Raw genomic sequence first — 12,500 nt, 5'->3', positions numbered from 1 at the left:
GGGTTTCTCACTTACCACTGCGTAGGAGTGGGATGATGAGTTAGAACAAAACGACCCATGCACGTGATCATCTTCAAGGACTTTCAAGGCGCGATGAAAGAACACCCAGGGAAAGAGGGAGAGATGATAAAGAGGGAAGAGAAGAGGGGAGAAGAGAGGGGAAGAGGTCAGGGGTTGGGTGGATTACATATATAGCTCAGCGAGGGGAGAGGGGGAGAGTGGGAGATTAAATGAAAGAGAATAGATAAAGGGAATATATGAGGAAAATTAAAAGGAAGAGAGTAACAGATGAAGGTAGGATGTCTGACAAGAATATAGTGGAAAGGTAAGAAATACAGAAAAAGGAAGAAGAAAAACGAAAGAAGAATGGGAAAAAGAATAGAAAAAAAAACACACGAAGATATAGAGGAGGAATAGGAAGTATGATCCTAAGAGAATGATAGAGAAAGAGAAGATATGGAAGAAGAAGAGACGAAAGACAGAAGAGGAAAAAGGGAAGAGATAGGAAAATATGAAGAAGAAAATCAGATGAAGAAAGACTAAGTACGAAGATAAGAAAATATGCAAAGAGGAGACAAAAACACTTATCCTGCTACGTAATGTAATGAAATATGTATACAATTTTGTCTACACAGGTTTACTTACTACACACACACACACACACACACGTGTACACACACACACACACGTGCACACAATACATGCATATACAGAAGCATATATCATACATACAATGAAATCAATCCAAAGAGTACAGTTCAATCACAATTTACATCCATTCATCTTTTAATCCTTCCCCTCCCCTCCCTTCCATCCTTCCTTCCTCTCTCCCTCTCTCTCTCTTTCTCTCTCTCTCTCTCTCACATAGCATCTCTACACAGAATATGCTCTCACCCTCGCCTATGGACAATGACTATTGGAAACCACAAAAGCAGAGGTGTTCGTGCGCGCGTGTCCGTGCTAATGAAGAAAAAAAAAATTGGTGATCGTAAGCGAAGAGGGAGGCGCACTTTGCCTGTGCGCCAATTGGACAGAAACCGATCATAGAAGATGAAGACGTGCTCACAAGCTGGGTGACGTTATTATGGGGGGTTTTGTACACAAAAAGACACTAGTTACCTGAATTCGGAAGGCCTGAGAAACACCAAAAGTTCATTAATAGCTTCGATTAATGTCAATAATCTAATTTTTGACTACGTATGTTGGCGTGAGTGCGTGCGTGTGTGTGTGTGTGTGTGTGTGTGTGTGTGTGTGTGTGTGTGTGTGTGTGTGTGTGTGTGTGTGTGTGAACGTGTATCAGCGATGAGTGATGCTGTGTATCTATACACACGTAAAAATGGTGTGTATACCCATGTATTTATATTGAGGGAGGACCTTAAATGTACACATGAATATAAAGGTGTGAATGATTATACAAGTAGATTGAAATTTTGGTGTGTAGCATTTACACACATTTGTGTAAAAATGGAGGAAAAAGAGGGTCTGAGTATATAAAAAGAGCAATGCTCTCTCTGTGTTTTCTCTGCCCATGCGCCGGGGACAACCAGGAGAAACAAAAAAGAGAGCTAGAGAGAAATTACCAAAAAAAGAGAAAAAAGGTTTATTATTACACATGAATATAATAAGTACACAGATGAATCAATTAAATACATGTGGGATACGTGTGGACATATACGCAAAACAATTCATTTGTATTTGTACATACATACAGGAGTATAGTTATGTGTATTTCTGTGAATGGTACACACGTATCAAAATATATACATATGTGTGTGTGTGTGTGTGTGTGTGTGTGTGTGTGTGTGTGTGTGTGTGTATGTGTGTGTGTGTGTGTGTGTGTGTGCGTGAGTGTGTGTACGTGTGTGTGTGCGCGCAAGTCTATGCGCACGAACATTTACATGAATATCTAAAAAGAATGTAATCATATCGTATTTCACAAGTAAAGTAATAATACATTCTAACATGACAAGGACATCAATATTCAATAAAATCATTCAATATAATGTAATACGTACAATACTACTGCAGGGGATAAGGATGGTAGGAGACGAGGAATCTACGGAGAAGGATGATGATATTATTATCAAGGAGACTTGAGGCTACTGAATAAGAGGAATGGGATTAGGATTAAATAAAGAGAAAGAAAACGAAGAGGAAGAGAAGAGTCACAACAAAAAATACGATTTATATTAAGAGGAGGAAGAAAGAAAACTGGAAAAAAAAGGACGAGATAGAGCTAAAAGAAGAGGCATGAAAGATAGACGATATGGAGAAGAGAAGAAGAAAAGAGGGGAGGAGGAGGAGGAGGAGGAGGAAGAAGAAAAAGAGGATGAGAAACAGAAGAATCATATAATGATAAAGATGACGAAAAGGATGGGCAGAGGTATGAAAAAGCACAGAAAGTGGAAATCAAAACGCAAGAGCAAATCATAAATACATCACACAATTGGAGCACATAACATACGCTCCTTCCGCTTTGTATGTATGTATGTATGTATCTATGTATGTATGTATATACGAGTATGTAGGTATGCGCTGCATGTATATATGTATGTGTGTATGTATGTATATTTGCATGTATGTATGTATTCATACTTATATGTTCATACACATAACCTCCAGGAACTTGGGCAACAGTGCCCCATAAATGAGGCATCTATGACCAAAGAGGTTATCAACCTTGCCTGGTCTCCTTGCATCCGGCCATCGACCTCGTCGCGATCCACCAGGTGCTTCTTGGCAAGAATCCTCACCAGAAGACCTGATCAAATCGGGTAGCCGTATCAATGCCGCTGCTATTGTTGTTGTTGTTGTTGATGATGCCGATGGTGATGATGTAGTGATGATGATGATGATTAAGTTGACGATGACGATGATGATGATGATGATGATGATGATCATGGTGATAACGATGATGCTGATGACAACAATGATGATGATGATGACGACGACAATGATGATGATGATGATGACGACAACGATGATGATGATCAAGAGTAGGAGAAGGGGAGAAGCGAAAGGAGGAGGAGGAGGAGGAGGAGGATAGGGATAAAGGAGAAGAGGATAGTCACAAGGAAGAGAAGAGGCTAAGGGAGGTGAAGGACGAGGAAGGGGAAGAAAATGAACACAAGGAAGAGAAGAGGGAGCTAAGAGAGAAGGAAAGAAGGAGGAGGAGGAGGAGGAGGAGGACGAGGAGTAAGGAGAAGAGGAAGAGGAGGAGGAGGAGAAGAAACAGCTTATGGAAGGAGAGATGATGGCGAAAATGAGAAATAGTTAAAAGGAGGAGGAATATTAAGAAGGGGAAAATGTAAGGTAGAGGAGGAAGGGGAGAAATAGGACGGGAGTAGGAGAGAAGAAGGAAGAGAGGAACTGGAGGAGTAGGGGAAAAAAGGAAGAATAAGAGCAGGAAGATGAAGAGAGGATAAAGGGAAAGGGAGTGGAAAGGGGAGGGAGCGGATATGGAGGAAAGTGAGGGGAATGGAAGGAGGAAGGCGAGGGAAAGGAGGGAGAGGAGGAAGAGGAAGAGGAGGAGGAAGAGGAGGAAGAGGAGGAATAGGAGGAGGAGGAGGAGGAGGAATAGAAGGCAGCAGAGGTAGAGAATGAGGAAAAAATCAAACGGGGAAATAAAATTAACATAAGTAGAAAGATAGAGATAGATAAAGAGAGAGACATAGAGAGAGAGAGAGAGAGAGAGAGAGAGAGAGAGAGAGAGAGAGAGAGAGAGAGAGAGAGAGAGAGAGAGAGGGATAGTGATAGATAAAGAGAGAGACATAGACAGACAGACAGACAGAGAGAGAGAGAGAGAGAGAGAGAGAGAGAGAGAGAGAGAGAGAGAGAGAGAGAGAGAGAGAGAGAGAGAGAGAGGGAGGAGGATGGGGAGGACGAGGAGGGAGGAGATACCAACAAGCAAGAAAAAGAAAAATATTGGAGGAGAAAAAAAAAAAACATGTATTAAGCCGACAAAGCGTGGAGCGAAGGAAGAGAAAGAGGCCCTCGTAAAACCGACATAAAAATAATAAATCAACAAACGACGAATAAAAATAACAAAGGAGCGAACGGCAGAAAGGGAGACTTGGAATGGGGGGAGGGGAGGGAGAATAGGGCAGAGATGATGAAAGAGAAGATAAATATTGTGAAACGAAAGACACGGGTGACATACTATGGGGGGAAAACAATATCTCAAGAAAGCTAAGCCGCCTGGAGAGAAAGAGAGAGAAAAAGAGAAAACGAGAGAAATAGAGAGAGAAAAAGAGAGAAATAGAGAGAAAGAGGTTGAGAGAGAGAGAGAGAGAGAGAGAGAGAGAGAGAGAGAGAGAGAGAGAGAGAGAAAGGGAGAAAAGAGTGGTAAGAAGACAAAAGACAGACGAAGAAAGAAGAAAGATAAAGAGGAATGTTGTCGTGAAAGATGGAGACAATGGGATGAGATGTTTGGAAGAGCAGATTTTGTTGACATAAGAAGGTTCAAAGTCAGAGACTTTGGGGTTGTCATTACTGGTCATGAACGGCAGAGAGGTTGTGTTGTTCCTCGGGAGGGAGGTTATTGAAAACCAAAATGATTTGGTCAAGTTGTTACTGAGAAATAACGAGACAGAGGTGTTTGTTGTTACTACGATGTAATGAAGCCAGAGTCTTTATTTTCACTGAAAGGTCTGCAAGAACAACTCACTTCACTATCCCACTCCCTTACATTGAGAAACCCATGGTAAAGCAAAGCCCTGTCAGTTGTTGCAAGCCGCTGTTTTTTTTTTTTTTTTTTAAAGGTCGACGCAATTATCAGTAATCGATAGTAAAGAAGGTATATGTCAAAGATAGGTTAGAAAAAGGAAGTATGGGTTGGTGAATATCACTGAATCCCGTAACAGAATAAAGAGGAAGTAGCCCAGGATCGACAGATAAGAAAGAGAAGATCAAAGACGAAAGAGAATTTGTGAGGATAAAACAGGAGGTGAGAGAGAAGACGGCAATTGAGAAAACAAAAGTATTTAGAAAAGGTAAAAAAGACGAGAAAGATAACAAGGATGAGTAAGACAACGAGGTTAAGGAAGCATATCAGTTAATAAGACTACAAGAGAGGATGAAAGACGAAGAGAAATGAAAGAAGGAAAGTTAGAATGGATGACCATAGACGGATGTATGTGACTGTGCGTGCGTGTGTGTGTGTGTGTGTGTGTGTGTGTGTGTGTGTGTGTGTGTATGCGTGTGATTCACCTTGGTCTTTGGATCACGTGTTGGACTCGTGATCGACAGCTATTTCCCTCCCGGAAGAGAGCTCAGAGCTCGTATGACCGATCTATGGGTAATGCTTTGACCTTACACTCACACACACACACCCAATTCCCCGCCCACGAGAATTGGAGTAACAACTCGAAGCGCAGCGATACTGAAATTATTTTCAGCCCTGGGCAGGATTCGAACCCGGACCGCCGTAGTGACAGTCTGGGACTCTACCAACCGCGCCACCGAGTCGTGTGTGTGTGTGTGTGTGTGTGTGTGTGTGTGTGTGTGTGTGTGTGTGTGTGAGAGAGAGAGAGAGAGAGAGAGAGAGAGAGAGAGAGAGAGAGAGAGAGAGAGAGAGAGAGAGAGAGAGAGAGAGAGAGAGAGAGAGAGAACTGCAGTCGAGTAAATCTGGAAACAGCAGAAGTCGCGATCCCTCATTCTTCGGGCAGATCTCCTCAGTCAACTTTTTTTTTTTTTTTTTTTCTCTCGGAGATAAAACTAACAACTGCCACAAATGAATCAGAAGAGGAGGAAGACCGCCATGCATAATGGAGAGATAAGATAAAAATGGCCAACCATGCCATGAGGGAGGACGTTTTTGACTTAGCGCAAGAGATAAAGAAACTTCTGAGAGGAGAAGAGAATGTGGCTTCAAAGAGCATGGCCAAGACATTATCTTGCGATCGTCAGTGGTCAGAAAAGATGACAACATTTCCGCGGATAAATCTGTAATAAAATAATCTGATAAACTTGGGGAGATGACCATTAAATATAAGGATGATGACAAGGAGAGTGATGTAAGACGATGACGCTATAGTCTTGAATTACATTCAGTCACATAAACTCAATTGCCAGAGAGAAACTAGTCGACATGTTTTGAATTAGACATGTCGATCATATTTTTTCCCTCTTCGCAATGGGAAATGGGAATCCTTTTGGTGGTTTATCTTAGTAAACTTACCAACTTCAGACTAATGTTTTGGCCGTTTTCTTTGTAAACTTAGTAACTTAGCCGATCAATTTAAAATCAATGTGCAGTTGAAAGTACAGGAGAACTTTCTATTTCTGGATATATTGGAGATTCTTAATCATGAGTACCTCTTCCGCGTCTCCAGTTACCAATCTAAGAAGACTGAAAATAGCGTTGCCTCGCGGTTTTTACATAAGAACATAAGAATAAAGGAAACTGCAAGAGACCATAAGGCCTACACTAGGCAGCTCCGTATCCATCACCACATGTCATCCCCATCCATAAACTTGTCTAATCGTTATTTTTTTTCAATTTCCGAATATCTTTGACCTGACCCTACAAACTTCATCACCTGCACTATTTGACCGGGAACACGTGATCTTTGTATCTCTGAGTTCCTTGATCCAAGTTCAATAGACATGTATGCATTCTCCTCCTCATCCACTTGCATCAATATATTGAAGTGGATCGCACCTATACTGAACCTACAGTGCTTCTGTTTTTCTTTTCTCCAATAGTGGGATTCTAGTCTACACACACACACACACACACACACACACACACACACACATATATATATATATATATCTTTAATCCATTCTCGGAGAAAAATATACTGAGGTACAGAGGTATCCGCATATTTCGACCACTATCAGCAGATATTTTTCTCCGAATTGTGATGTGTAACTATATCATATATATATATATATATATATATATAAATATATATATATATATATATATAATTATATATATATATATATATATATATATATATATATATACGTATGTTAGTGTGTGTGTCTGTGTGTGTGCTCGCATAATAGATAGTATATTGCAAAAGGAGTCGAAACGGGGGGAGAAGAATTATTTGGCAATAATCACTGCACTAAAACGACCAGGATCTGAATAAAGTGTAAATAAATATGTGAAAATATCAAACACGTACAGAGTACTTGGGTGGACAGTAGGGTTAATTGGGAGGAGAGTATCATATATATATATATATATATATATATATATATATATATATATATATATATATATATATATATTGAGAGAGAAACACGGTACGAGACGGTGGACCTGGAAGGGAAGATGAAGACGATGTTCGCGGAGGCCGAGATAGTGGAAGGGAGGAGGAGGAGGAGAGGGAGGAGGAGGAAGAGAAGGAGTGGGAGTAGGAGGAGTGGGAGGAGGAAGAGAGGTAGTGGGAGGAGGAAGAGAGGTAGTGGGAGTAGGAGGAGGAAGGGGAGGAAGAGGAGGAGGAGAAGGATCTGTTCAACGTTGTGACGTCGAAGGAGAAGGTGGAGGTGGGAGGACGAAGAACAGGAGGAGGTGCATGTGGAGGCGAGACGGTGGAGGAGAAGGAAACGAAGGAGAGAGGAGGGTGTGGGGTGTGTGGGGGGGGGGCTAGGTGGCGGGTAATAATTAAGCGCAAGTAAACTGCGACCAGGTATTCAAGCCAAGGCAGCAGCAGAAGACTAAGTAGGAAGCTACCTCCTGGGAAGCAGAATAAGGGGAGGGATATATATATATATATATATATATATATATATATATATATATATATATATATATATATATATATATATATATGTGTGTGTGTGTGTGTGTGTGTGTGTGTGTGTGTGTGTGTATGCATACACACACGCAGTACACAGCTCGTGGCGCAGTTGGTAGAGCTCCCGGCTGCCACTACGACGATCCGGGTTCGAATACCGCCCAGGACAGAAATAATTTCAGTATCATTGCACTGAGGGTTGTTACTCCAACTCTCGTGGGCGGGAAGTTGTGTGTGTGTGTGTGTGTGTGTGTGTGTGTGTGTGTGTGTGTGTGTGTGTGTGTGTGTGTGTGTGTGTGTGTGTGTGTGTGTGTGTGTGCGTGTGAGGTTACAGCATTACCCATAGATCGGTCATATATGAGCTCTCTTTTGGAAGGGAAAATAGCTGTCGATCACTAGCCCATCACGTGATCCAAGACCATGGTGAATCACACAGAGGGTGAGAAAGAGAGAGAGAGAGAGAGAGAGAGAGAGAGAGAGAGAGAGTAAACACAAGACAAAGAGACACAAGTGAGGAACTCTGATTTGCCGCCGTTGGGTCAATAGCATCGAAATAAGAGGAGGAGGAAGAGGAGGAAGAGGAGGAGTGGGAGGAGGTGAAAGTAAAGGAGAATAAGGAGGAGGCAAAAGAGAAGGGGAAGAGAGAGGTTAAAGGGAAGGAGAAGAAAGAGGAATAGGAGGCAAAAGATGTGGAGAAGAAGGGAAGAAGAAAGGAAAGGAGGAGGTGGAAAAGAAGGAGGTGGAAAAGGAAGAGAAGGAGAAAGAAAAGGAGTAGGAGGAGAAGATGGAGAAGAAAAAGGAGAAGAAAAAGGAGAAGAGGGAGAAGGAGAAGGAGAAGAACTAAGAGAAGGAGGAAGAGAAGGAGAAGAAGAAAGAGAAGGAGAAGAAGAAAGAGAAGGAGGAGGAGGAGGAGGAGGAGGAGGAGAAGAAGAAGAAGAAGAAAGAGAAGGAGGAGGAGGAGACGGAGAGGAAGAAAGAGAAGGAGGAAGAGGAGGAGGAGGAGGAGAAGAAGAAAGATATGGAAGAGGAGAAGGAGAAGAAGAAAGAAAAGGAGGAGGAGGAGAAGAAGGAGAAGGAGAAGGAGAAGAAGAAGAAAGAGAAGGAGGAGGAGGAGGAGGAAGAGGAGGAGGGGAAGAAGAAAGAGGAGGAGGAGAAGGAGAAGGAGGAGGATTAGAAGGAGATAGAAGAAAGGGCAAATGAAGAAATGGGGTACAGAAGACGGAACGACAAGGGAAGAAGAGCGAGAGAATATATAAATGGACAGATACGTCCATGTGGAGGATATGTGTGGAGTATGTATGTGGAGGACGTATGTGGAGGATGTATATGGTGTATGTATGTGGAGGACGTATGTGGTGGATGTATGTGGACGATGTATGTGGAGTATGTATGTGGAGGACGTACGTGGACTATGCATGTGGAGGACGTATGTGGAGTATGCATGTGGAGGACGTATGTGGAGTATGTATGTGGAGGACGTATGTGGAGTATGTACGTGGAGAACGTACGTGGATGTATGTGGAGGACGTACGTGAAGTATGTGGAGGACGTATGTGGAGGACATAGGTGGAGTATGTTTGTGGAGGACGTATGTGGAGTATGTGGAGGACGTATGTGGAGCATGTAGAGGACGTATGTGGAGTATGTATGTGGAGGAAGAGTTCGGAAGAAGCTCTGGCTTCAACGAAGTAATTTGACACCATTGGAGACAAATCATACAGGGAGAAGGATCGAGGATTCTAAAAGGTAGACAGCTACGCCCACGCCCATATGCACGCTCACGCCCACATTCCCGTCCACATTCACGCCCACAACCGCTCACTTGGCTCATGCCACACCCACGTATCATCTTAGAAATATTATTCTGTTTGAAGTTGAAGAGTTTAATGCAATGCACATAACACCTGACAACTGGAAAGAAATTACTCGTACATAAAATGTTCATAAAATGATTGAACATAATGTAAGAACATAAAAATTGAGGAGACTGCAAGAGACCATAAGGACTACACTAGGCACTTCCATGTCCCATACCACTTTTCATCCCTATACATAAAGTTATCTAATCTTTTCTTAAAACAACCAATTATTTCAGCGCTCACTACCTGGTTACTAAATCTATTCCATTCGTTAACCACTGTTTTTAAACCTATTTCCTTCTTAAACCTAATTTTGTCAAATTTTAATCTCCTACTACGAGTCCTGCCCTGTTGTCTTAATATGATGACCCTTACGTCTAATTTCACTGAATTTGCGATGGTTGGTACAAGTTAAATCTACTAAGTAGACATTCAGTGGCTGAATACAGTACTCATTACCATCAATTCTTCTTTTATTCTTTGTTATTTTATTTTTCTATATCTGCCTTTCTCCTGCTCATCTTCTTACTATCATTCTTCTGCTTCTTTATCCTATTCTTTGTTATCATCAATTATCAAAGTTAGCATGTTTACCAAAAACAATACAGGATTTTTTTCATCCTTCACTTTTCTTCGTAGACAGAGGGATGTATATACAAACAAAATATAGATGTGAAATCCAACACTAATATTATAATATCCATTGGTTGTCATCCTTATTATTAGTACCATCCTCACTCTCCTCTCTCTCTTCCTCTATTGCTCTCTCCCTCTCTCTCACCATCCCTTACTCTATCTCTCTCTCTCTCTCTCTCGTTCCTTTTACCTTTCATTAGATTCTTAGTGTCTCCATAATTTACGCTATATTACTATTTCCATACTCATCCTCACCAACAACACCACTATCACCACCACCACCTTCACCATCACTATTTTCATCACCATCACCATCCATTTCAGTCGTTTTGAAACTCCTACAAAGGTTCCTCTTTCGTCTTAAAAAAAAAAAAAATATATATATATATATATATATATATACATATATATATGTATACATATATATATATATATATGTAAACATATATATATATATATATATATATCTATATATATATATATCCTATTTCGCTTATTGGCTTATTCTGTTCATAATCCTCTCCCTTCTTTTTCCTCTTATTCTTCCTTTTCTATTTCCTCTAATTCGTCCTTTTTCTCTTTTTCCATTTTTCAAAATCTTCCTCTCCCTTTACTCCTCTTGTTTTCATCTCCCTAATTTTTACTTTTCTTGTTCATTTTTCTCTTCTACTTCTACTTCTTCCTTTCCTTTCCTCCTCCTCCTCCTCCTTCCATTCCCTCCTCCTTTCTCTGTACCATCATTTCTTGCGAATTTTCTTCTTCTTTCCCTTGGGGACATTTCCTCCCCAACTCATTACGTCTTGTGACACTGCTTCTGACCCAGGGCAGTGGGCAAAATGCAGGGATGACCCGTCATCCAGGAGGTGCCAAGATGAGAGGGGAGGGAAGAGTGTGGAGGAGAGTGGAGTACGATAGGGATGGAATCGTCGGAAATGGTTTTTATGCCTTTGTTTTTTGGCTACCTCCCTTATAAGGGGGGAAAAAGCCTTTGGTATATGTATGGTATATATATGTACATTTCCTGCCATACATTTACCCTCTCCCTTTCTTTCACAACACTCTCTCATTTCCTTGACCTTTTCCCATTTCTATGCCTCATTTCTCTTCTTTGGCCCGCATTTCTTCCTTCCTTCCTTCCTTCCTTCTTTTCTTCGTCTTTGTCTCGTTTCTCCTTGAAGACTTCCATTTCCGTTTCCTCCATTGAAGTCCTCTCTATTCGTCTTCCTTCTTCCTCTGTATTCTTCTGTTCTCTCTGTACCATACTCCTCTTCTACTCTCTTTCTCCCCTAAGCTCTCTTCCTATTACATTTGCATACTCTCCGTTTTCTCTCTTCTTATTCTCTCTGTCCGCCTTCTCTTTGTTTCGTCTCTTATGTTCTCTTTTTCTGTTCCAATTTCTTCTCCATACTTCCTACCTTATCTCTCTCTCTCTCTCTCTCTCTCTCTCTCTCTCTCTCTCTCTTACCTTTGTTATCTTGCATCATATACCCTCTCTCTTGTACTAATGCTATCTAAATTATTTTTTCTTTTATATTTCCAAGCGCTGTACAGTATCCTAACCCCTAATGCATATTGTCCTTCTTACCCTCGTTCTCTTATCTCAGGTAAAGAAGAAGAAGAAGAAGAAGAAGAAGAAGAAGAAGAAGAAGAAGAAGAAGAAGAAGAAGAAGAAGAAGAAGAAGAAGAAGAAGAAGAAGAAGAAGAAGAAGAAGAAGAAGAAGAAGAAGAAGAAGAAGAAGAAGAAGAAGAAGAAGAAGAAGAAGAAGAAGAAGAAGAAGAAGAAGAAGAAGAAGAAGAAGAAGAAGAAGAAGAAGAAGAAGAAGAAGAAGAAGAAGAAGAAGAAGAAGAAGAAGAAGAAGAAGAAGAAGAAGAAGAATCTATCCATGCCCCCTCTGACGCTTTAGCTATCCTTCTACCGCGAATTCTAACCTCTCTGTCCACCTCTCTCTCTCTCTTTTCTTCATATTATCCTCCCTCCTTCTATCCCTGATTTCCTCCTTCCCCTCTCTATACTCCCTCCCTCTCTCACTCCCTCGTTCGTCTCTCTTTCCCTCATTCCTCTCCTCCCTCCCTCTATCCATCCTTCCTTCCCTCCCTCCCTCCTCCTTCCTTTCCTCCCTCCCTCCTCCTCTGCCTCCCTCCACTCTCCCTCCTCCATCTCTCTTTCCCTCATTTCTTTCATCCCTCCACTCCTTCCTTCCCTCCCTCCATCCCTCCTTACCTCACTCTCTCACTAATCTCTCTTTCCTTCATT

Source organism: Oratosquilla oratoria, chromosome 5 (assembly GCF_046742065.1).
Source record: "Oratosquilla oratoria isolate Oo_2021 chromosome 5, ASM4674206v1, whole genome shotgun sequence".
NCBI lineage: Eukaryota > Metazoa > Arthropoda > Malacostraca > Stomatopoda > Squillidae > Oratosquilla > Oratosquilla oratoria.
Note: the sequence above shows the minus strand (reverse complement) of the source record.